At 46.0% G+C, this 27,240-nt stretch overlaps 1 protein-coding gene and 1 long non-coding RNA gene across 3 annotated transcripts in view; one reads left to right on the forward strand and one right to left on the reverse strand.

Annotated features, from left to right (window-relative positions):
* LOC115308667 (zinc finger protein 845) overlaps positions 1-27,240 on the forward strand; it is a 111,136-nt gene that overhangs the window by 43,320 nt on the left and 40,576 nt on the right. The gene's annotated exons all lie outside the window — the stretch shown is intronic.
* Positions 13,132-27,240, reverse strand: part of LOC121838432 — a 46,203-nt gene continuing 32,094 nt past the window's right edge. Inside the window, exon 4 of the long non-coding RNA XR_006078507.1 lies at positions 13,132-13,175. This is a non-coding gene — a long non-coding RNA (uncharacterized LOC121838432). The remainder of the gene's footprint in view (positions 13,176-27,240) is intronic.

The raw sequence follows: 27,240 nt of genomic DNA on the forward strand, positions 1-27,240 counted from the left end.
TCCCTTTTGCCGAAGGAAAGCGCCCTACGAAGCTCGCACAGCACGAAGAGCGATGCAATCATTCTTAGGCTTAACCACTGTCACGATTTCACTGTCCGAATGCGAACCACAGACAACGGCGTGTTTGTTGACATCGATGCATCCGATGGGCAAAGGGTGTCTGGGGCTGGGCAATTCCTCGACCTCAGCTTCGTTAGGTGCGTGCGCCGCTCGGTTTCACGGTTGATCACTTCCGCAACTATATGCTTACAGCCATTGTGAGAGCGGCTTAGCTTGGCTTGGCTTGACTTGACTCTGCCTGGCCGCTTGGCAGCAAAAGAAAATTGGTTTGGTGGCTAGCTGGGTTGGACGCAGTTTGAGACTCGCGGAGCCAAAAATTAGAGATGCGTTCATTACGCGAGGGGAAAAAAAGTCAAAATATTGGTGCCTGTTTTGGGGGTGCATTCATTATGCGAGTGCATTCATTATGTGAGTAAATACGGTATTGCGTTTACCCGTTTATTGCTGCAAGAGCTGAGAGCAGGCACACAATAAAATGCAGCTCTCTCTGCGTGTATATAAAGTTTTGTAGGCATGGATTGTGTTGCTACAGCAGGAGCTCGTGCCGTCGCTTTGAGCATGGATTGGGCACACGCCCACAAGGCTCGCAATCCTTAGCGTATGCTCTACTAAAGGTTTTTAGTATCTCGAACGAAGTGCATTTGCGGACTCGGCAGTTAGTAACTCCAGTTAGCGACTGCAGCAAAATTGACGCCACCAAGCGGGAAAACCGGGAACCAGCTGGACCAGGTCGCTTTGCGGCCCTTCCGCGTTTGTGGTGGCTTTCGCAGACACGTGTTGTCGGCGCGGTGGCGAACAATGTAATTTTGACGAAGGTCCGAAAATTTCTTTACTTTGCCCGAGTGTTCATTAGTGTGGTGAAGCCTCAGTAGATTGTTTCCTTCCATCACATCTTTGAAATCCCATTTACTCCACAACACAGGGTCGTGTGCTTTAAATTTTTTGAATGGGGAGGAATCACGGAAAAACGTTCTGATTTCTTGTCTGTCTCGAATCACATTTAAAGTGACGACTACTTGGGAACTTATAAGTGGTTTTTTAATGAGGATGTAGAACAGTGGACTGAGAATGACAGACGAGGTGTTTCACTGGAGGGAACACCAATGTTGCAGTCACGTGAATGTGAAGGATCGATAACTGCTTTTCTTGAGCTTGATTGTGTTCGATTAGCTTCATGTTTGAGCCACCCGCGCCAGTCGGTGTGTTGGCTATCCATCTTGGCTGCATTTCGCCGAAAAAGCCTCTGGGCCTCACTGAAGGAGTTGGGCTGATTTCACAATTACTTGATTAAGGAAAACCTGCTTGCTGCATACAATTTATGAGGGAAATTATCTGCTTTCAAAAGGTGGGGGACAGGTCTCGCAAAGTTAGAAGCTGTCACGGCATGATGATCTATCGCGCCTCCAATATTTATAATATACCCCCGTCGAAACCAGCAAGAATATAAGTCTACATTGCTCAGGTTGACCAGCCACAAAAAAATACTCATTTTCTCCATTCAGGATTCGAAGTCAAGTTCAATGCCAGAGAGGTTCTGCGTGAATCTCCGATGAAGACTCTCTTCAGTTTGTCCGCATTCGTCTCCGTGCTGCCGGCTAGAACCATTTGGCTGAGTTTAAGTAGTATCTCTCTGTCCGTCAATATATACTTTTATTCCGCAGTTCACTTAATAGCTAGTTAACTAAGCTCATATTTCAACTTCAAGAATATACTAATATAACTTTATTGGGACATAGTAGGTAATATAATACATACCCGCTTGACCGAATTGACTTCTCGATTGCTACTAAAACGTGAATTGAAATACGAGTATCATATGCTTAGTGGGGCGCCAACGGGTTAACATGCTCCTTGGCTCAAGAAGCGCTTGCTTAATTTTTGTAATTTTCCTGCAGCCTGTGTTGTTGGCCGAGCAGACGACTGGAGCTGTTTCTTAAACGCGGATACACACAAAAGCTCGATTTCGCGGACAGATAAGGCGCATGGTCGAGGCATGCGAGTTAGCTAAACATTACTCTCGGTGGAACAATTCTGTAGTCATCGCCGCTTTCCTTAGATGATCAGAACTGATTAGAGTCTATTACCGTCTCTCCAAAGTCCATAGTTTCAGTTTTGAACGAAATTTCTGAAACAAAAGTTTGTCATGAAAAGAACAAAGAACACCGGCAAAACAAAACTATGCTCTGCAAGTTTATGTGCACCGGCTACACTTAACCGTCTCAGTTCAAATACCTATAAAATTGGGCATTAAACAAAAGGAAATCTGTTAAATTGAATGCGCCACCCGTTCAAGCAGCCCGGCCGAGCCGACGCGACCTGGACCAGCGCTGCCTGGACCCAGCCGCCATTTTTGTTTGGTGGTGGCGCCCCCTATAGGTCGCTGGAGTCGCGAATAACTAGCCATCAGATACACTTTCGTGTTTCCCCTCAGTTAAAATAAAACATAGCACATTCTCGGTTGCCATCTAGCACATTTTTCATTTATCCCATTTATTAGGGAGGCCGTCTTCCATCCTTACTGTGTTTCGAGATATTGTTTTGACATTCTCACGTGCAAGGTATGCCTTTGAGTTTACGTCCAAAGCGTATTAGTTTTGCCAGGCACCTGCGGGCGGACCTTCCTGTGTGAGTTACAAATGAGGACAGAGAGAACCTTCAGCAACGCCTTCAGAAGGTGGGAGCAATTTTTTTTTATTGTCAATAAATGATGTTCTATTAAATACAGAGGACAAATCACTAGGGTTATGCAAATAGCAAGTTCCGAATGATTCAATGCGCGAATCGAATTCTTAGTATTTGGTCACCAAAATACAGTTGAACCTCGATTTAACAAAGTCACCGGGACCTGCTAATTACTTCGTTAAATCGGGAACTTCGTAAAATCGAGGAAAGGAGACCTCGCGCATAGGCTGCGTGGGGAATGCAAATTTCTTCGTTAAATTTGGAAATTTGTAAAATCTGGTTTCGTTAATTAAATCGAGGTTCAACTTTATTCAGTATATTTGGCCAAAGAGATGCGGTCGGCGCGGAGCTGACAAAAGAGCCATTTTTTTCCCCGATGTAAGCGCAATGATGTTAGACAGGTCATGCGAGAAACTCCCTCTTGGTCCTACCATTCCCCAAAAATCTAACGCACAGGTTCGAAAAAAGAAAAGTCATGAACGCCACAAACTTTATAGCACGCAGATTTAATCACGATCGTGACATAATCTAACCTTGAATCACAACCGCAACATCCCGTTTGCGCCGCTTCCAGAGAGGAATTGTTGGAAGGCTGGAATTCCGCACCATGCCTAATTCTTTTCACGAATAAAGCACCTCATTTCAAATTGAAGCGTCGATGTAGAACACACTTGGGCACACTCACAGAAATCGGCGACTGTGAGTTCACAAAACGAAAACAACAACCACGCCTATGAAACCAGCCAAACCGGCCGAGTTCGAGTTGTGGTCGTCGTTGTTTTGGAACCGCAAGTTCGGATTCGGAACGAAAAAATAGTGTGCCTAGATTTGAGAGGGTTTCCACCCGTTCGATAGCCGTGTTTAAAATACAAACTGCAAGAAGGTAACGAAAAGACGAAAGCGTCGATCGGGCAGGCGTCGTCGCTCTTCCGCTTGCTTGCCTTCTTTCCGCGCGACAACACAACACATGTGCACCTACGATCAATCTGCACAGGAGCAGTCTTTGTTGTTTCAGTTTCGTTTGCTCCCTCTTTTAAATCTAGGCTCTTTAAAACCAAATAGATGGATGGAGGAATGGATGCTTAGCGGCTATTGGACGGTGGCTTGCACCACCTAACCACATGTTTTTCTTACTTCAGAATATATTGTTTAAGCCTGTTTGCTCAGATTTAACACCTATCTGTTTATTTATATAAAATCAAATGCATGCCTTTTTCGCCCTTAAAATTGAGACCAAACATCGCAAAATGCCCCTTTTGAGTTCGGGTTTTTTGTGATGCTTAGAGTAAATAGATTATGTTTGCGCCAAAAAATTGGATCTTTAGTTCCCCACGTCCATCAGCAGCTTTTTTTTTTTTTTTTTGCACACCAGAACTTTTATACATTTTAGCTTTTGTTTCGTACGAGATGCATATTCTGCACCAGGCGTATACTCTGCACATATAATATTGTCATTCACAGCACACTTTGAAAAATTCCTTCAAATAAAATCCCTATTCGATATTCGATTCAATATTCTTTTTTTTTTTTCTTGATTCAATTTGGTATTCGATTCGATAACTGCTATTCGGTATTCGCACACCCCTACAAATCACATACAAAGATGAACACAACAATATATTTATGGCTACTAGGCAAAATATTGCACATTTCTCACCATATACAACTGGCACTCTATAGCCTTAGATGCTTTTGCACCAATAAAACTCGATCCATCAATCAGTCAATCCTACACAGCAAAACAATCCTTTTGTTCAGGATGTTGTCAGATTATACTGTCCTGCTGAGGCTGAGGATCCAGAATAACCAGCGGTACAAAAAAAAACCTTGAAACAAAAGCATTTATCGCACATTTGTGACCCATCTCTCTGCAATGCTCCTGCTACTATATTTTTTCGACGCCACTCACTTTTATTCCGCTTCGACATTGTATTTCTTTACAAGAATGTGCATCCTTGTTCGCAGAAACAATGTCGCAACCTTTTTGTGTACTTCGTGGCATGTCGGAAAGGCGTGGGCAGTAAACAACGAGCTCAGTACTCTTTCTTTTAGAGCTGGGAGGCTCACTTCATTGCTCAGGTCGGATTCATTTTTTCTGAAATATGGCAACTTAGTTCCGTGTTTATCTTGCTGATTGCAGAAGTATGTTGCACAACAAAATCGCGATTGTTGGTTACTCTCTTTTCACTGACGGAGTATACTCGCGGTAACACTACAAGCCTCTTTATTTTAGTGGAATCGTTCTGAACTTGGCCGAGTCAATGCAAGCGAGCTAAGAGCATGTTTCCATTCTCAAATATGCGTGAAAAGATGTGTAAATGTTATTCGTGCCAGTAATTTAGTTCTGTGTTTGTCTCGTCTCGTGCTCGTATTGGACGATCTTCATTGGCGAGACTGAAAAAGACATGTAATGCGATCCAGAGTTTTACAATGACTTAGCTTGCAAAGTCTCCCTTGGAGGTAGTCGAAACTTTTCCGATCCGATCCGGTGGAGCCATTGCCTTCGCCACTGAAAATTTTCTTTTCCCGTCGAAACGGCAAAAAGCTTCTTCTCTTTCGCAATGCTATTTGTGCAATCCACAGCGCAGCATGATGGCATCGCGTTAACGCCAAAATCGTGATAAAAAAAAAAAAAAATTTTTTAAATCTTTCGGTTGGGTTGTAGGTAACGGATTCACGGCCACGCCTCGCACAAAGATGGCACCGGTTCCTAGCAGACCACCGAATTGCGAGGAATCATGAGAAAGCAACAGTCACGTGTTGCACCCGATCCAACTGAATCGAGAGAAAGAGGACTTTTGAGAGGAAAAGGGCATGGCCGAGAAGAAATTTCTCTTGCCCATTTGAGGCAGTGGTTTGCGCTACCTTTCAGTATATAGGGGTCTTACTTTATATGTATCACCCAGATCCGAGCGCCTGTGCGCCGTGCGGAAGTAACGTAGGGACGCCAGCACTGGTTGCTATGACACTGCCGTGCGGCGCCCGTCTTTACCGCTCATATGTCCCCTGCTTAAGTCTCGATGAACACTAACTCGGCCATGAATTAGCTTTGTTTACAGTATCCTTTGAATCGTTGCTCAATGTGTGAATATTTTTGCATTGTGTAATTAATTTGCAAGCATATCTTTTTCTTGACAATATTTTTTTTTTACTTTTATGTTGTTTGTCTCGAACGAAATCTGCGGATAATAAGTATGTAATCAGACTCCTGTTTTACTGTTCCTCAGGAATAAAGGTTGACAGTCAAGCTCCCGCAGTGGTCTTTTTTTTTTTTTTCCATTGCATATCTTCGCTGAAGCAAATGTGCCATGGGCGAGTAGCTCTTTAGACAAGGTTCAGACTTTGCCATCCTACACAATGCTGGGATCTCACATTAGCAGTTGTTTCACCAAGAAATTGACTACCAAGTGGAAGTCCATACTGCAGCACATAAGATAAAGTGGCGGCTTCTGGTGTCGGTTGTGACAGTAGCCCAATTCCTGCAATACAGCAAATTTACGTAGGAGGTGACATTGTGTTTTTTGTGCTGTTTAACGCATGTGAAGGCATCACGCTGCCTTCTCAAATGGTATGAAAAAAAGACGTGAAAGACTGGAGGACCTTCAAACCGATTTTACTGAGCTTATAGTCCTCAGCACGGGCATCTTCGTAATTGCATATTGTTAAAGAAGAGTCGCTTGTTACAGACCATTCCTATCTAGCATTTATGTGACCGCAATATTTTGTTCCACAAGGCACTTGTTCCTGGGTGCTGTAGTTGTGGCTCCTGGCTCTCTTCACCAAAACGTATAGATTGGATGTCGTCGTACAAGTTGTAGTGTTCCTTGTTCATTTTCTTATAGCTTAAAGGGACACTGACGGTACTTATGCACATAGAGTTTTTTTTATTTGAACATGACCGATGAGAGCCCAACTACCCAGAGCACAATTTGAGGCTCGAAATTCGTATTCTTTCCACCCGAAAACTTCCGGTTGAGAATTGGCCGGTTCCAGGCACACTCATTCTCCTTCGACGGTCACGTGCCATTCAAACTGATGAACACCAAATAGAAATAATTTACTAAGAGAATACAGGACACTCCTCATTCGCATCGGACAGAATGACGGCCACGCCAGAAACCGCCCCTGGTGGAATGGTTTATTTGGCAACGCCTTTATTCCTACCCGACTCCTCTCGCCTCCAGATCACATGAGGACGATGCTTTGGAATGCGGTGCTTTTGGCGAAGTTGCGGATGCGCTGACGGCACCGCTGCCGCCGTCCCGTGTGTTTCCGCAGATCTTTGTTGTCGTCTTTTTCAATGTGTTCTCGGGGAGTGTCCTGTATTTTCCCAGTAAAGTATTTGCCAAATATATTCAAAGTCGTGGATTATCTAAGACACTAAAATAGAAAAGAATATGAACCCCATTTTCTGTGGCTTCAAAAAAGCTGCAAATACGTTGATCGAAAAAAAAAAAAAAATTGTTGCACAGGTCACAGGAAGTAGATGCATGTGTGCGCAAGTTGTATTCTTTCAGTGAAAAATGTAAATTGTACTTGTATCATTCACTCCTGCTTTGGCCCCAATGGGCTGGCAGCATTGATAAATAAATAAATTAATTAGTTAAATACACATCATTCTCAATATGATGATAGTCGTGGGAACGCTACTTCAAAACTGCTTCATGGTACCGGCCAATCGGTCTTCAAGTACATAACATAGCGAGGGTAAGGGATGTAGGTGCGATAATATCGCATGACAAACGATTTAGGCAACGTCCTGGTGGTCGTCTGCTTCACACGCCCAAAAAGAAATAAAAAAAAAAAAAACAAGCGAGCGATAGCCATGTGATTTTTGGGAACACTCTCCTGCAAGCCTCCGTGCGTATGTTTCGGTTTTGAGCAGTTGCGTTTTTTAACTTCATTAAAAATATATGTGACTGTAGCAAAATATTGATTGGGTAGTCTTCTGACTCTACTAAATTGCCTAGCAAAAAAAATTAAAAATTTGTTGGGGTGTGTCAGTGTTCCTTGTGAGAAATGACAAGCGATGCATGTACCCTGCAGCAAACGGGTATGAAGCCACCGGAAGTAAGCGGCTTGTCCCGAACGTGAGTGCTTGGCAGGCTTTGTAACCCTAACGAGTGGTAATTCGAAAAGCGTCGAGAGCGCTGGATTTGCGCTTGTCACCTCGAGAGCCCGCTTGTCGCGGAGTAAGAGCGCATGCAGGCCCGAGAAGTATTATGGGAAGCCATTCAATGTAAACATTTTGAGATTCTATTTGATCAAGTGTGCATATGTCCCAAGCTCAAATGCCTAATTTTTGGGATTTAATTTGGAGCACGATTATTAAAACCCACTCAAAGACACCAGAAAGTATGGACCATAACCTTGACTGAATGCACTAGGAAGCCCAGCAGACGCCCGACTTCCGGGACAAGCATCAAACTTCCGGTGGCTTCACTTGTGCCCTGCTTGGAGAGCGGCTATGCGCCATCCAGCCCCCTATAATAGAGATGAGTGCATGTACCAATTGTTTGTGAGAAATCCAAACCCGGCTTTTTGCACCGCATAAACAAAGTAGACATTGCGGTGAGCTCCAACTCCGTCAAAACGTAGCCCCAGCCGTTCAAGCAAGATGGCAAAATTTCAACACTTACCATTACTGGAATAAAAAGTTAGAGGTAAAAAACTGTTTTTGCCTATGAGAGGACGCCGTCCATGAGAAGCAGCAGACGAAATGCCTCTGTTTGCGACCGCATCTTACAGATGGCACCACTTGTCCTCGAAGCTTCCTGCGCTCCCCCGCTTGTCTAATCCGAAACGACTGGCGGCAAAGTTAAAATACCTGACAAAAGTATTGTATCCTTGCCCCAAACTTTGTCGGCTACTAAAAGAAGGGAACAAAATAAAATGTGATATTGTAGTCGCTCGGGTTTTTGTATGAAAAGGTGTGCCGATAAAAACAAGCAGACGTCGTCTTCTTCTGTCCTCACGAATGTCGGCAGTCATCTACACACATCTGCATTGATTGTTCATATTCGGTTTTATTTTATTGCCAACTGGTATTCCTTATGCGGCAGTTAACGCGCAAGCAACAAAGGTCGTACTCTGGTACACCAAACTGAGGAGCTTCAAAAAGGTCAAGTGCAAGTTTTTTTTTGGACTAGGGCTTACGGCCACCTTCATAGTCGGTGATCTGGATGTGGGCCCGGTGCTTTGCAGAAGAGTGTAGCGTCAAGAACAAAATGCAGGTCTTCCACGTTCCTCCTCAAAAGGAAGAGCTCTGCTTCGCCATGGTTGGGGCCTTCGGGGCATATCCCCATTTGTATCTGCAAAGAGCCACGCGTTTGTTCGGAGTATCCACACACGCCGTGCGCAAAGATAACGGCGAGATGCGCCGGTACAAGCTTGCTCTGATTCACGAGTTGTTGCCTGGAGACTACGAGAAGCGGCTCGACTTCTGCCGAGACGAGCTCCTCACGATTGCAGTTTCTGTTTAGTGATGAGGCGACATTTCACCTGGACAGGCAGGTGGACACACAGTACTGCTGCTATTAGAGTTCAACAAATCCGCACTTGACGCTCGAGAAAGCTTTGCAGTCGGCGAAGGTCACAGTCTGGTGCGGAATCTGGCGAGAGGGCGTCGTTGGCCCTTTTTCCTACAGCGACAACCTGACGGGAAGCACCTACCTGAAGATGATGCAGGATCAGTTCCTTCCCGAGTTGGAAGCACTGCACATGCAGCAGAACGTATGCATTTTTATGCAGGATGGTGCGCCACCCCACTGGTCGACAAGTGTAAGGCACTGGCTGAAAAACACCTTCTCGGTGACCCCAAGCAGCGGTTCCAGAGGCTCTATGACACTGACAGCATCCAGCAGGCCATGCTAATTGTCGGGGGGCCTGTGCACTGACGAACGTGTGCAACAGCGAGAGGGATGCCCTCCTGGAGCCTCAGGACCCTACCAGGGAGTCTAGTACATCCGTGTCCTTTCCTGAAGGACTTGATGCAGAACCCCCAGTGGAAGGGTAGTTGACAGACACAAATGTGATATTGAAGATATTAAATGTGTGAGACTGGTGAAAATAAAGTGCAACGATTGATCATTATTAGGCCAAATCCAGTAAAGTATTACATATTTCAATAGATGTTTCCCATATATCCAGGCTAAAATGCAGTGTGAGCATTGTGATTTTTAAGTTGGCATTTCTGCACACAAAGTTCAAGCTTACTAAGTCAGACTTTCATGAAATAATTGTGCCATATTATCTCGGAGGCTGGAGCAGACTTCTCATGTAGTAACCGCTTTAAACGACCAGTTCAATATTGCTCGTATAATTCAAGACACTAGTGGTACGGCTGCCTCGGAGTGCTTCAGTATGCCCTATGAGATAATTAAAGTACCAACGAATGCACACAAAAACAAACCTTGATTTAGGGACTGCTTGGTGAAGCAGACCGTTGGGCTCGGTTCTTACTAAAAAGTATAGGAAGTATATGTAAAGCTTTATTTCTTTGTCACCTCAAAGCCTCAACATATCTCTTAAGGAGGGCCATCCTCTCTTGATGCCATCCCTTCTTGTTTTCTTCGCCCTGCCGAAGCAAGGCAAGAAACCCTGTGAGGAGCTCCTGGCCGGTGTTTTTCCGAGCCTTTTTTGGCCTTGCTGGCGCTTCAAGACCAGTGACGGCACTCGCAGTGATGTGATTGGCCTAAGCCATTTTGGAGCACCTTTCGGAGCAGCCAAAACAGTGTTTTCCAGCAGCAAAAGTGGCTTTTGGAGCAGATATTCTTAGAAAAATAAAAATAATTGTTTTAAGTGCTGTACAAATGAAGGGCACATTGTGTTGTGACTTGTGTAGTGTTCTAATGTGACGTGTTGAGACGGAACTCGCTGCTTGTGTTTTTACTGCTTAGACATCCCACAAGTGTACAATGCTGTAGGCGTTGCCGAGCAATTCCGAAAAACCGCTTGCCACCGTTTTACTGGTTCCCGACGTACCAGATTTTCGTCAAAAGTAAGCAAACGTAAAACAATAGATTGCAAGTGTCCCCACTGGTGCCTCTGCCATGCAATCAAGTTCACAAACACGTGAGGGCAACTTCAGCAGGCTTGAAGTTGTGCGTGCTTCGTCACTCGAGCGGAGACAACGGCTGTTCGATGGAAACCGAAACCATATCACTCTGCTCCGTCGCCAAGTGATTCCCGAAATTTTATGCAGAATGTGACTGTCGAGCATACGGGCAAAAACAAAACACCAGAGCACATTGATGCCCGAACATCGCAAGCCAGGGTCAAAAAGTTTTTGGATCGCTTTGTGCAACAACTGAACTCGAGGCAAACAAGCGCGCTGTGCGGGTTCAGCGTGCAGACATTGCCTTCTTTGCTTTAGCTCAGGGCCGTACACAGAAAATCTCTGGGGGGGGGGGGGGGGGGGGGGGGGGGGGTTTCTGGAACTCGGTGGCCATCTTGAATGGCTGTTTTTTGTATTTACTTTTTTAAAAACAAGCATGTAATCGACCTATAATTAACAATAGCGAGTGACGAAATGTTTCACATGCACCATCACATCGAGAGTGAATTGTTTCAAAGCTTACTTCCAGCTTACGACAAAATTTATTTATTGGCCCAAACTCCGCCCCAGTAAGCATGACTTGGGTGAGAGGAAACCGAGGGTAAGAGAACAAGAAAAATATATACAGCCATACTTGACCCAGCTCCCTAACCGCAGCCCCGCGCATCCTCCGCAGGGTCCGGTGTCACTCGGAACCCCTGCGACTACAGACACAGCTCGGAACGAATTTTCGTCATTCTCTTTCCATCCTCTTTTCAATGCGCGAAACACCCCATACGGACCATATCCCCGGCAGGCCCCTCAAAGCCCCTGAGGCGTCGCACGCTCGCGGTGTTCTGGGAAGTTGGACTAACGAACAGAGAAGCGATACGAGCTTTCCTCAAACGTATGTGTTTATTGCTCGAGCGAACATTTTCTCTGTGTCACCTTATAATAAGCTGCAGCGGGCGCTACGAGCCATCCCAGCCAATCCAGCTCCGAGTGTCACCTTACCCTCTGTGGTGCGCTATGCGAAGTTCAACGTCATGTGATTCTCTCTCAGCCCTCGATTGGCGAAGACGATCTCTAGCATCCGCTACGGTCCACTGGAGCGTGGTATGAGGATGGGGAAGCGAGGCGCCTGGGGATCTTCTGCCGAGGGGGATGGCACCCAGGCACTTGGATGAGAGGGGAAAACAGGAGGGCGTTATCGGAGTGGTTCTGAAAAGACCGGTCGTGGGCCGGGTGCGTTACGGTTTTCGGGGTGCGGCGAAGACGCGCTGGAATTCACGCGCCTCTGGTTAGCAGTAATAGTAAGGAGTGCTGTGTTGTATATACAGGCACACGTGCACCCCTAACAGCATCGCTGGAACTTCAGCGGGTCCCCCACTGGGTTTCCTGATCCAGTGACTTTAGTGAAATCGATGCCACCCCGGGCCTCTTTCGAAATGCGCCCCATCGCTCCTCCCTTCCCCAGCCGACAGTGAAAGGGGGGGGGGGGGGGGGGGGGGCTCGACTATATTTTTTTTTGGGGGGGGGGGGTTCGAACCCCGAAACCCTCCCCCTGGGTACGGCCCTGCTTTAGCTCACTTCTCTTCACCAACTTTCTTATCACGGCAGATTTTTCACATACCGGGGTCCCTTTCGAAAGAAAGCCCGCCGAGAGAAACCTAGGTAATCAATACCTCGACACAGCTAGAAGTCTTTGAGTTCAAGAGGGATTTTTGTAGTAACATATGTTTTAAGCAAGAACAGGAATGTTGATCAACATGCGGTGGTACTTAGTTTCATTTTAGAAAGCGCCATATCTGCTGCGACGTGGGGACGGCCACACCCGACGTCGCACGACCACGATGACTAGAAGGCAGAGACCAAATATACTTTTCCCGCGGCTGTTGCTTGCAGCAGCGAGCGCTTCAGTTCACAAAGTAACTCCCGCCGCGCAAAAACGCGGTTTCGTTTCACAGTATGACGGCATGGCTAGTACCCGGTACACTATAGCGTCGGAGCCTCCGTCTCACAAAAGCGAGACGAGACCCACGAGACGACGAGAGAGCGAAACGCCAGATTGCGGGAAAACCATGCAGGACCGGAAGGACAATTGATGCAGGGTACTTTGTGACGGTCGGCCGCTTGCGCCACATAACACACGCACTCTCAATTATACAGTGCTCAGTTTAGTTTCGGCTTTGAAAGGCGACCGAAATTGTTTTTCTGGCGCAGGCTTGGCGCAGATTACCCATATTTTGGCAAAATGTAGCAGGATGTAGCAGGGTTAGCCCCTTGGCGCAGTTTGGAGCAATTGGCGCAGCAATCACATCACTGCACTCTGCCAGTGTCTGCGCCGTCCTGGGCCGGAGTCTTCACACTCGTGCCAGCCCCTTGGTCTGCAGGGTTCCTGCGAAAACAATCCATTCATACAAATTCAAGCCCTATCAATGTTATTGAAGTGCAAAACATCTCTTCGTGTAGTACACGAGTCAAAGAAAAGTAAACAACGGTGTTGTTTTAATATACGCCAGTGACTCTCAAAGGCATGAACAGAGGCAGGCAAGGAGTTTCCTGCATGACGGCTTTGCTTTCACCTTGCATAGTATTGTATGCAACTGTCAGGCGTTAGTTATCAATAAACTTATTTTGATTTATCTGTGGCTCTTGCACCATTCCACACTTAGTCCACGTTGCCTCATTTAAAGTGTGCGGGTAGTCCATCGTACAACAGATAATGAAAGCACAGTGCTCAACTCTTTTTGCGTCGTTTCACACTTGCACTTTCGTGCACAAAACAGATGTGAACAAATGTAGGCAAATCGTGCAAGCCCAACTGTTAGTACATATTCACACTTTATTCCACAGGTAACACACTCTGGACAACACAAAATATATCCATGCTTTTTATTACGGAAATGAAACTACGAAGAAACATGAGGTCGTACTATAGCATCAACACGATGTATTTTGTGAGAAGTGGTTAAAGCATTGTTCTCAAATAAATATACTTGCTGACCTCTAAAATGGTTGCTTTAGATTTTACATATTGGCACTGTGAGATAGTGTGAGCTGTCATTTCATGAGCAATAGAATTATTCACTCTGGCTCCAATTTCCTAAAGGGTTTGCCATATGCACACCCCTATACTTCCCTCTTTTGGCTCCTTCACATTTCATGGTGTGCTGCTCTGCAGCGCACAATTGCAATGTGGTATAGCGTGCTTAACGGCCAACAAAACTGAATCGAGGCCCAAGCATCCTCAAGTGTATGTTCATTCATGAACGCTCTGGTCCCTTATACCCAGGACTGTCAAAGTCAAGCTAGCTCAATTAATGACGTCATTATGGCTACCAGTGGTGATGAATACGCTGGCATCTTCACATCATCCAATATAATTTGCCAAGCAAATGATGTTTGAAATACTCATCTGGATCAAGTATGGCTAAAGTTGACTTTCCTATGAGACCCACACTGGACGAGTCTTCTTTAATGACATGAGTTTTGGTTACTATGACCATATTATTACGACACCTCAGATATGATTAGGAAGTTCCAGAAGTAGCTCAGAACTGATACACAAGTTATTGACTAGAAGCATAAATGTTATGTATGATTGATGAAGTAAAATGCTCTTGCAAAATCAATGAAGGCACTTCACATCAATTCATTGTCTCTGCCGTTTCCTGAGTAAAGTTTCACTACAGAAATATCATTTTATGTATGTTTTCAAAATCACTCTCTGACAAACATAGAATGTTATCAGAATGTGAGGATCATGCATGAGGTTCTATACATTGGGTCATAAGCAATCCACTTTCAATGTTTTATGTTTGAACAAACCTGAACATTCTGATGCATATACTAATCAGTGTTGTGTTCGGGGCCAAATGGCCGCGGAAGTGGTAAGAACCAGACTACGACCAGACGGTGCCCCAACTAGAAAAAAATGACGACTTTGCTTGTCCTGTGCAATATTGTACAGAGTCGTGGTGGTGGTGCCATCTCACGGAAGGTGCCACAACTACAAGTCACCAAAAGGTGTCGCTTCACGGCTCTACACACTGCCTCAAGTTGCTTCACATGAGGTGCCGTGAAAATAAATTGGCCTGTGTTTTTTGCTATGTGTTGACTTATGAACCATGCTTGTAGTTATTTTTTATTAGCACTATAATTTTGCCTGCTTAACTCTTTTAACAATTATTTTAGAAGCTTAATCCTTACCAACAATGAAGTACCCCAGTAGGTATTTCTATTTTAGAAACACCCTTTTTTCAGCTAAGTAGTCACCATCTTTGAAATGTTCACAATATTTATTATACTGAAATGTTGCAGTAGTTGACTGAAAGTACCTTCAAGTGCAACCCAATCAATGTGTTATAGATTTATTGGTATTTCATTTAACCTACATTTCAATCTTATCAGTGTTTCATAATAATATATGATGGCAAGGATTTGAGTTTTTGACAAAAGGATGCTGGAAACCCAATCAGGAAGTACCAAAATGCCTCTTTATCTAATCCAAATGTTTCTGAAAAGCCTCGAGACATTATTCTCTCTCGTCTTAGGAAGTGTTACCATCACCCAGTCTAGGCTTCCCTTTACCCCACGGTATGTCCCCCTTGTTCTGAGACAGGTTTTTATGTAAATTAAAGATAAGTGTACAGTCACTCACTGGCCATGGCTCTGCATTCGTCCAGGGCCAAGCAGGAATACAGGGTTCACTCTCCTTTTCGAGCACTTCTTTAAGGTCGCTTAAAATAAACATATCCACAAGAATGGAGACTGAGTTTTTACCAGCTTCTCTGAGAGACTGTTGATTCCATTCCTTGATCCAGCAGATCATGAAACATGGTGACATTTCATTTAAAAAATGGAGAAATAAAATTTTGCTTTGAGAAATGGTGTCTCGTCCTTACTCTGAGAGCTGCTTGTAAAACCAAGTATGTGCAGCACGCGACATGAAAATTTCCATACACGTCACTCTGTAGGCTATCTACACCAGGCACACTGGCCACTACAGAAAACAGAGCCCGTTACTATTTTCAGTCCACATAAACCACTTCCCATATATTTCTAACACCACAATTCGGTTATATGCGGAGGACCATGTGGTTAATAGAAAAAAGATTTAATGTATCTGGCTATCCTTTTACAAAGTGACTTGTTGCGTGGTTGGTCGTGGTGTCCAAAATGGCAGATGAAGATCAACTGAAGCAAAACTAAATTTTTCAGCTTGCTACAGAAGTACCCAATTTGGTCATTCACTGTTTAGCGTATCAATTGAAGCTGTAACGACATACAGATATCTTGACAGAAAAATTATTTACACCTTTTCATAGGAATCACAGATATATATATACCATTGCGAAAGGTAGCCAAAAGATCTTTATCGTCTTTATTAGGTCTCACAAAAAAGTAAACCCATAGCGTATAATACTTTCATCAGTCCTCAGCTAAAATATGCATCGCTGTTCTCGAATTGTATCTGGATGCCACACAAAACCAGGCTGATCGCTTCATCCTTCCTAATTAGGGTGCCAGTTGAAATAAGCCCTTCTTTTTGGAAACAGTGAAGAAAATGACCATTTTTTATATGTCTGCAAACAAATGTATTACAGTTTTCCTACAAAAAAAGCACATACTCTCTGCTGGCTCTTCCTATCTATCTTTGCACACACCGTCCTCTAAAAGCTCAACTAGTCGGCCCAAGCACATCGTTGTGAAATAACAAAAGTAGATACTTTAAATCTGCCATATCACCACTGTCCATATCACTTTTTAATATTGAGTTTAAATGTGTTAAAAAAAATGTGCTCATTTAAATCTGCCTTTTACTTTGATAGTTCAACCCCTCCTCCATTACTCAAAGGCTTCTATTGGGATTTAATGGTGATGACAAATAAAATGAAATGGCCAAAGTTAATATAGTGCACTATCATTTCCTTACGTTTTTGCTAAATAGAAACACATAATCGTCAGACAGCAGGCATTGGTTCAGGTACTTGCGACGCATTCTTGTGCCAAAAAACATTTTCGCATATCGCACAAACATTCTCAAATAAATTGGTAGACCTGGAAATAACTACCTGACGATAAAGACAGCTTTTTTAATTCACTAACATATCTTGGTCGTCGAAAAAAGATTAACGTCGGCACGCATATGTTACAAAAGAGTCGCCCTTGTTTTTCGTTGTAACGTAAGTTGATAAATTTCCGCATATTGCTAAACAATAATACACATACAAAGATTTTTTTTTTTTTCAATTTTTGAAATAAAACGAGGATTTTTCTCGAAAGAGCACTTTCGAACAGTCGCGAGTTTACTACAGCAATTTGCCTGCAGCCGGATATTTTTAAAAACCTGCGCTGGCAAGCTTACACAAGTCATGATTCCGGGCGTCTGAGTATAGACCTATTGCTAAACTACACAAGCATCAAGAAGAATAAATGCAGGGATCGGTGTTCCATGCGCCACACGAGCCTGCCTTCCCTGTATAAATGGTTCGAAGCGATGAACCAAAATAAAGGGTTGACAAACGAGCGTGCAAGATGCAATTTGTTTTGGGCATTTGCTTTAGAAAAGCCAGCATGTGTGGTGCATGGAACACCATGCGCCACACATGCTGGCTTGGGTAATTTACAGAGCCAGTAATTTAGCAATAGGTCTATTACCTCTCAAACTTGCACGTCACCCGATCACTTGCAGACGTAGCGTTTCGCTTTTTCGTGTTTGGAAATGCCCCATTGAGGCGTCCGGCTAACTTGTACGACAATTGCTCTTTATTTTTTGCTCCATGGCCTTTCGAATTTTTTTACAACTCTATCAGATATTTCGACCGTTTTCCTCCCAAATGTTTCCTCCGCTTTCGTTGTCTTCTTCGGTCACGTCTGTGGAGAGTTCTGATGGCGCCACACGGACCTGAACCCCGTCTAGAAAACACACGAGGCAGTTTTCGTGTTGCTCGGGTCGGTAACACTAGTACCTGTCACTTACCTTCCGTGACAAAAAGCGGCAAGCCGCCGTAGAGTGCAGGCTCACCATCGCCCCCGTAGACGCGAGACAGAACGGCTTCTTTGTTGCCGATGATAGCGCAAATCGTTTGGGAGTCCATTTTGTCGTCTGCAACGTCGTCTGCTATCATGCACCTGCCAAAACAGCCAAAACGAACGAGTGCAGGAAGTGTATGTCAGGTGTAAAAATGGCTTTACACTTCTGTAAAAATTAGAGTGCCTTCATACAACGCGCGCTTTTGCTTGAGTGGTGACATCTCGGCCATTTTTCCGCCCAATCGTTTTTTTATGCATTTTGAAGCGCACGCAATCTGGTGTCACTCAGCTCGAGCACTTAGCTTTGGTTAATGCATAGACGCCATTTTACCGCCCAAGTCACGCACCGAGTGCGCGAGAGCGTCACGCGCTGGCACATTATGGGGCAACAATGGATGTCTTCACCCTGAGACAGACAGACATGTAGGCACCCTAGTAAAAATTAGAGTTCCTCGATATGCTCCCCCGAAGGGGGACCGGAGTTGCGCATTTGTTTTCCCCGCGCCAGCACGCCACTATTCGCCGAGATCCATCACAGGAGCAAAGCATCCGGCGCCGTGCAAGAAAGCCACCTTTACGGTCGCTCCGCCGACGTTGCTCGCACCCCGGCGTATGTTCCCCTGCTTTCGCCCTCCTCCTTTTCTCCTGTTTTCGATGCGCGGCGGCGTGCGCGGCGCCGCTATTTGCCAAATTTAGTCACGTGAGGAGCAAACATCCAGGGCGTGCAGGAAAGCCGGCACTATGGCCGCCCGCCGAGGCTGAATGCGCACTATATAGAGGAACTATAGTAAAAATCGAACAGCGCGGTGCAGAGGGCTGCACCCACATCGAATTCGCTCGAGGCTACACTTCTGCACCGGTGCAGGGGGTGTAGGTAAACCGAACGCACCTACTGCCTGCGTCAGCACCTCTTGGATAGCCTTCGCTCACAGCGTGCATACGTATTGTGTTCTTTAGTTCTTTTTAGCCATTTAAAGGGCGTTTCCTCCAAAAATACCCACCTTCCACAGTCACTGCATTTGGCCAACCCACCGTCGTCTCTGGCCTTGGTCGTTCCCGTCATCAACGAAGCAGGGTCCTCTTCAAGGCAGAGGGTTTTCGCAGAGTGTCCCGTCGACAACTGGACTCGATGATGCTCAAATTAAAATTAATTGGTGGGCTAGTTGGTTAAACATGATGTGAAAAAGTGCAAATGGTTAGGAAGAGATGAAGGGGGCAGGACAAAGCGCCTGGACTCGATTTCGGACCGCCCCGCAACGCCAACACAACACGCGTCTGTTGTCCGCTCTTTTAAAGGGATACTTCAACGAAATTTGAAATATTCCCGTCGTGTTCAAAAATAGGTTGAATATGATCCACAATATCCGTAAATAACAATCGCACGTTTGTATTTTGATCCTGGTGGCTGTATTTTTCGTTATAAACGGCCCACTCTGGCAAGCGCTCGGAGAAGGCCCAGCTTAGAGCACGTGACATCCAACGCAATCGTGACGTAGGTCGTCTCAAGACGAGCAAAGCTTTGGCGAGGCTGACGTCGAGAGGATGGCCTAATCGTTCCAGCCACCGAAGCGGCTGCTTTTGTATGAATTTTGAGTGACGGGTTAATCTTCTATAATCTTCTAGGGGGACAATAGCGACTTCTGTGACACACAAAAGGGATTCTCGGGAAGAGGGGAGTTCCTTCTTCCCCCCTTCTCTCGTCGTGGCCGGAGACGAGACAACCTCCGTCACTAGCTGTCAAGGTTCCTAGACGAGCATTACAAACAAGGCGTTAGCGACATCCACCAGGTGCTCTTTGCTAAACGTTTAATTCGTTTTAAAATTCTTTTTCGAGACTTTTTTAACAAGATATTGGTATGTTCCATGTGCTACTGCTCTTTTGAACAGATATAGACCAAAAAATGAGCGCCGAAATTTCGTTGTAGTATCCCTTTAAGTTTCGCTTTACAGCTTACTATACGCCCGATTCACTGATGCTACACTTGACACCGTGATCGCTGGCTCCCCGGGCTAGAAAACTGCCTTAATTTCTGTTTTTAAATATAATAATTTTATAAAAACACGCAATATCTTACCCAAGTGTCAAAAACGCACGCAGCGGTTCACATCGATTCGCAGCAGACGCTCCTTAGGTGACGCGGAGACCAGAGGGCGCGAGCCGCCGCCTGATTCAAGGGCTTCAGCTTCAGCCGTGTTCCTTGATCCGTCGCTCGCTTAGCATTCTTTCAGCATCAACTTGGCATAAACGGCCCCGCGTGAAAGTGAAGTTGGTTTCACGTTCAAAGACTGCTCTACAAAACAAACAGGTACTGTTCGCGAGACTGAATTGACTGAATCGTTAGGTGACAGACGATAGCTTTGAAATTTGCGGCCAGTAAGGAACCGAACTAACCACCGAAGCGGATGACCGCGGACACCTGCCCTTCCTAGTTTCCGATGGAGTATGACAGGGTTCAGCGTGTGAAACGCATTACTAAAATCTAGTTGCACCATACCAGTAATAGCGAGGGTGCCTTCACGTGCGCTTTGGTTGGGGTGATGACATCTGGCCATTTGGTTTCGAGCGCTTTATTTTTTGTTCTGAAGCGCGTGAAAGAGCGTGTCCCTGCATGCGCTCGTGGCGTTGACAGTGCGATTTCTTTGTATTTTCCCCGTGAGCGCGTGCTGTCGGCATCGGGTACTACAAACGATGGCATCACCCCAAACGGAAGGACATTGAGGCACTCTAGTAATAGCATGTTCGATTAACTCGCACCGGAACCGCCCTGAAACCAGGACAGTGCACAGCGCTCGTCTGTGGTGCAGCGCGAAGTCGGTGCAACATCGACGGCGAACTGCGCCGCGCCGGTGCACCGCGGCCACGGTGGAAGAAACAAGTTTAGGCGATGACTCTGGCCGCTCTTCCCGCGGGGTGCGAGCGACCAGATCGTGTTCGAAGCTAGCCTCGAACCAGGAGTAGTTAGTTCCGCGCCGCTGTGGAGGGCGCTGAGGTATGAGGTCCCTCGGCGGCCACGGTGTCGGCGGGGTAGCGTGCTCAGCTTTTTCGGTGTGTGGTGGTGGTGTGTGGCCAATGGCCGGCCTCGTGTTTTGCCTTGGTGCTCTGTCGGTCACAGGTACCATTATCGTGCGCGAAAATGAGCCTTAAAGGGACACTGACAGGGTATTTATGCTCGCCGAGGTTTTTAGTTGTACGTGACATATGAGAGCTCAACTACCCAGAACAGAATTTGCGGCTCGAAATTCGGTTTCTTTCCGCCCGAAAACCGCCGATCAAGAACTGGCCGGTTCGAATCTCGCTCACTCTCTTTTTCGCGGTCACGGTCCATTTTCTAAGGTATCAATGCGACCACCAAATGTAATCAAAGTCGTGGGTCACTGAAGGCACACACTCAATATTAAAAATAGAAAAAAATATGGAACCCATTTTTTGTGGCTTCTAAAAAGCTGTAAATACGTTGATTGAAAAAAAAGTTCCACAGACAACCGGAAGCATTCTGTGCGTTCGTCGTTTCGCGTATCGTGGGTCTCGCGGGGACGGCGATGGCAGCGGACGACGGGCGTGGGACCTCTATTTCAGAACTGTCGTTTGCGGTACTGGCGAATTCTGTCTACCGTTAAAAGAGAAATTTGGGACTGATCCAAAGAATTGGTATTCATCCCGCACGACACGCCCGGCCACCAAGCCGATTTGCACGAAGATTTCGCCGAGCCGTCGCTCCCTTCTCGTGGCTGAAGACAGTGCTCGCGCAAACGTCAAGCACGACGTGTCTACTTCGAGTTGAATATGCACGCGTACGATTTCTTTACTAGGTGCGAATGTCCCCAAAGCGTGGTGCTTCCCGACTTCGACCTGGAAGTGCTTTTGCTAAAGAAAAATCGAAAGCAAACTTTCCAACTTACAGTTTACCGGCTGAATTAGTACTAAGAAAAGAGATCCACTACAAAAGGGATGCCCCAGTAGCTCAGTGGGAAAGACGTCCGGATCACACGCGGTAGGACCGGGTTCGATGCCCCGTGAAAATTTATATTTTTTTTTCAGACATTTTTCGGTGTTTACATATCTTTTTCTTTTTTTTTTACAATCATCACTGAACAAACAAACAAAAAAAATAACAAACAAATGTTTTGGACGATACTTCGCTGAATTAAATGGTATGGGATTTCCGTTTTGACACCTGCGAACTCAATGTAATCACTTTCCACAAAATGCAAGGAGCATATAAATCAGGTAGCGTCCGCTTTCCGAGGTGCCCGTATATGTTCTACAGGAATTGCAGCCAGCCATTGGTCCCGATCTCGTTGATCTTTCAAAAACTCTGTCGCACAATGCCACTTTTTTTCGGATGCAGGACATGTGAGCCAGCTCTTCACGCAACATCTTGGGTGTATTCTTTTCGGAGCCGATCATGGAAATTCACCACGAGCACTCACTACTCATCTCCAACTCCTCAATGTACAAAGCAACTCATCTTGGAGTACAGAACAACGAGCGGAACAAACATAACTGCAAAAGAATCGCACGGCGAGCAGTTCCCGCACGCCGCATGTCGTGTCGTCTGCTAGGGAGAGGAGAAAAAAAAACAAAAAAAAAACCGCACGGTCGGTTGTAGCCACGTGACTTCCGCCACTCACTCTCTTCTCTCCACTCCTCCGACCTCCGTCGGGTTTCGGTTTCGAGCAGTTGCGTCTTTTGGCTTTATTAAAAAAATACGCTACTCTGTTGCAAAATAATAATTCGGTAGTCCTCCAACACCATAATAAAGCGCCTGGCAAAAAATAAAAAAAAATTTTTGGGGGGTGTCAGTGTCCCTTTAAACCGAAGAAGGAAGAGAACACAGATTTGCGGACTCTAGCGACTTGGTGGCGCCGTGGCAACGGTGAGGTACAACAAGAAGCGGTGATCAAGGGAATGCGGGACCACCGCTGGGAGAAACAACCGGAGTGGTTGGTTTGGGAGGGATCCCATACTTGGGTGCCATCTATCCCCGTGCGAGTGAAACGCGCTCGGTGCGATCAACATAATGTGGCCAGCGTCAGACAGAAAGTCGTCACCTAAATGTGTTTCTTCCACCGTAGGTACTACAAGTAGCGGTGAGCGAGGGAATGCGGGACCGCCGCTGGGAAGAACAACCGGAGCGGTCAGTTTGGGAGGGACCCGATACTTGGGCGCCATCTATCCTCGTGCGAGTGAAGCGCTCGGTGCATCGAACAGAATGTGTTCGCCTCATCAAACAGAGAGTCATCACTTAAAGTTTTCTTCCACTGTGACCGCAGCAAGCTCTACTATGCGTCACCTTGCGTTTTGCTCATTTATTCTTGCGTAGATCTGCGCGCGGTGCCCGTGTGCTTTCAATTCTTTCTGTTTTTTTACTTGTGGATTTTACGGTTCCACAGAAATGAGCAGTGTGGACGTGATTGTCGATGGGGTCACGAAGCAGGTGATAATTCCACAGGTATATGTTGCCCATCATTGTTGGCTCAAGAAACAGAAACATTAAATAATAGCCGTACCTCGGTGTCACCAAAATACCCCGCAACGCTTTCAACGCAGTTCATATTTTTCGGGCGCTCCTTGCCACCCTAGTAATTGCGCGATGGCAAGAAGCTCGTCGTCTCGCTCTCAGAAGAGCTGAGGAATTCATTGAGTGCAGCTGAGAGCCGTGCTCGTTTTTGCAAGGTCGCCATCTTGATAGACTGCGCGTCTGCTGCCCCCGCCATCTTCTCGATTCCCGCTCCTGGCCGCAATGCCTGATGGGACTTCCCCCCGGTGCACTGGATTTTCTTGGTGCGCATTGGGGCAACGAAAAGCCGCACCGGGAGGGTGCGCTCCTTTGATCGAGGACTTCCGGTGTGCACCGGTGCACTCGATTGACGATAGGGCGAACCTCACTGCCCCGGTGGCGCACTGATGCGGATGATCGAAGATGTTCTAAAATACCACGGTCAAGGTTGTCATCGACGTAGTGCACGATCGTAGCCAGTGCTGTCTCACAACTCCTGTTCTTCCCAAAGCCGTGCTGTGTGGAAGCAAGGACGTTGTTTTCCTCGTAGAAATCAAACAGCTTACTGGTGATCATCCAATCAAACATCCAACACGGTATAGATTTGATAAACAAGAGGCGGCAGTTGCATGCAGAGTATGTTGATTTTCTTCTGCCCTTGTGAATGGGGGAGGTGAAAGCTTGCTTCCGTGTGTTCGGAACAAAGGTGCTTGATATCAGTATCAACTAATCTTGCACTCGTCTCAAACAACGATCCTCCAGTATTGCACGCTTCCTCAGCAACTTTGTGCACTCGCACGCCCATGCGTTTTCGTTTCACTGATGGAATTATCGATGTAAAGATTCTCGCATGTTGGGCGTGCGCGACAAAAATAAAACCAGTTTCTAAAAGAACAATCTCATTACAACAACATTGGCTGAAAAAAAATCAAGCGAAACAGCATGAAAAGTTTGGGTTCAAATGTGTTTTTGTGTGGAAATGAAACAAATCGTATCTATTGTCATTTACGTCACATATTAAACTGGCGCGGCTATGCGAAAAGGTTTTATTTCCTCGTTCGAATGCTTGGAGAAGCCAAGCATGCCTAGTAAATATACTTACCGCAAAACAAGGCAAAAATTGAGACACGTGACCGAGAGGCTGGGCTCTGAAGCGCTGCCGAAGGAAGAGTTTGGTTCATGCAGGCCGCTCAGGCTACCGGAGAGCACGAACTGCAGTTGAACGCTGACGCGGCGTTTGGTTATGTCAGTCGAGCGCTGAGTCATTGTTCTTTGTTGTCCCCATCCACAGTGATGTGATTGCTGTGCCAAACTGCGCCAAGGTGCTAACCCTGCTACATCCTGCTACATATCGCCAAAATATGGGTACTCTGCACCAAGCCTGCGCCAGAAAACCAAGTTCGGTCGCCTTTCAAAACCAAAACTAAACTGAGTACCGTAGTTGAGCATGCGTGTGTTATGTGGCGCAAGCGGCCGCCCGACACAAAGTACTCTGCAATGCATCAATTGTCTATCCAGTCTTGCACGGTTTTCCCGCCGTCTCGCGTTTCGCACTTTCGTCGTCTAATGGTTCTCGTCTCTCGTCTTTTTTGTTTTGTTTTCCTATATTTTCAATGACAGACGCGGGTGTGTGCGGATGCTCTGACGCTAGCACGCCGGGTGCGCACCAGCCATGCCGTCATGCTGTGAAATGAAACCACATTTTTGCGCGGCGGGAGTTACTTTGTTCACTCACTCCTGAAAGCAACGGCCGTGGGAAAACTATATTTGGTTCCTGCCTTTTAGTCACCGTGGTAAGGCGACATCGGGTGTTGCCATCCCCACATTGCTGCAGATATGGTGCTTTCTAATATGAAACTAAGTATCGCCGCATGTTCATCAACATTCCTATTCTCGTTTCAATCATATGTTACTACAAAAATCCCTCTTTAAGTGAAAGACTGCTATGTTGAAGTATTGATTACTAAGGTTTGTCGGTGTCCTTTTTTTTTTAAAGGGACCCCTGTACGAAAAAAATCGGCCACAAAAGAAAGTTGGTGAAGAGAAGTGAGCTAAAACAAAGAAGGTAATGTATGCACATTGAACCCGCACAGCGCACTTGTTTGTCTCGAGTTCAGTTGTTGCACAAAGCGCTCCAAGAACGTTTTGACCCTGGCTCGTGATGTCTTGCATCGATGCACTCAGGCTCTTTTTTGTTTTTTGTTTGTTTGTGTGTGTGTGTGCGTGCATGCGTGCATTTGTTTGTTTAGCTTGTACCTTGTTTGCCGGCCTGGCAAGCACGCGCCGCTGGACTGCTTTTTGTCGTGTGCTCGACATTTACATTTTGCATACAATTTTTGGAATCAGTTGGCGACGGAGCGGAGTGGCATGGTTTCGGTTTCGATCGAACAGCCATTGTCTCCGCTCGCGCGACGAAGCGGGCATATTTGCAGGCCTGCCGAAGTTGGCCTCACATGCATGCGAACATGATTACACGACAAAGGCAACAGCCGGGACGCTTGCAATTCATACTTCTATATTTGCTTACTTTTGACGAAAATCTTGCACATCGGGAACCAGTAAAATGGTGGCAAGTGGTTTTTGGAATTGCTCGGCAGTGCCTACAGCACTGTACACTTGCGGGATGTCTCAGGAGTAAAACACAAGCAGGGAGTTCCGTCACAACACGTCACATCAGAACAGAACACAATGCAAAGTGGCCTTCGTTTGTACAGTACTTAAAAATAATGTTTTTATTTTTCTAGGAATATCTGCTCCAAAAGCCACTTTTGCTGCTTCGAAACACTGCTTTGGTTGCTCCAAAGACCACATTTGTTGCTCCAAATACTGTTTTGGATGTTCCGATAGGTGCTCCAAAATGGCTTAGGCCAATCACATCACTGCATCCATGTAGTTCTAAAGTTAGCCGCTTGGGGCTTCATAGTCTGATCTCCTCCCCAGCACAACGTGAAACTTCAATGAAACTTTGCTGAACTAAATGGAATGGGACTCCCTTTACAGAGGTGCAAGGGGGGCAACGCAAAGCGGCCTGTACAGGGGGGGCCATGTGGGTTAATAGTTTTGTAACGAGCAACTGCAGACTGTCGCCACGAAGCGGCGCAAACGCAGGCAGGGGGGTGGGTTAACACGCTCCACAGTGATGCACACGCTGTTTGAAAAGGGTCACCTAAATGGCAAGAGCTCTCCGCATCGTGCGTATAGCCATTTCCGGTCAAGGTGCACGACGTCGTGCATATTAATGTACTCTTAATGAAAAGAAAACACCGTGGTAAACAACCACACCGTCATGGCATCAGCACGTGTTAAAAAAAAAGTGCTCTTGTGTAAATACACCGATGTTTGACACAATTATCACCCTCCATTCCTTTCTTGTAGGCTTCCAGCAATTCCCTCTCAGTTTTGTCCGCCCCTTTGCTCAAAATCGTGATGCAGTTAAATTTCGGCTGACACATGCGTGGGACACAGTGTGAATAAAGGTACCCCCCAGTCGTAGACCGCTGCAAAAGTGCATGTTTGCATGCTCGATCATTCACAGATTGGCCAGTCTGGCCTATGTATACTCAGCCGCAGCTCAGTGGAATACGATAGACCGTCCCGATTACGCACTGAATATACTTATTCCTGTGGTTTACTGCACATTTGTTGCCTCTCCCACCTCTGTCAGCCACTGTGGGGCATAGTTGCAACATCTTACTAGGCGCCGTGAAGACAACACATACATCGTAGCGCTCCCACTATCTTTTTCATATTATCAGAGATGTTATGTGTAAAAGAGATTACTTCTGGTGTCTTATTTGGCTGTTCCAATGTCGTGGGGAGTCCCATTTATATCTTCCTCTTTCCGCCAACAAAAGTGAAGCTGGGAAGCCCGGGGCGCCAAGCCGTTCAACCCGCCTCCCAAAACTCTCCTGTAGGGTATGGTGC

Source organism: Ixodes scapularis, unplaced genomic scaffold (genome assembly GCF_016920785.2).
Source record: "Ixodes scapularis isolate PalLabHiFi unplaced genomic scaffold, ASM1692078v2 PGA_scaffold6__148_contigs__length_123643588, whole genome shotgun sequence".
Taxonomy (NCBI): Eukaryota; Metazoa; Arthropoda; class Arachnida; order Ixodida; family Ixodidae; genus Ixodes; species Ixodes scapularis.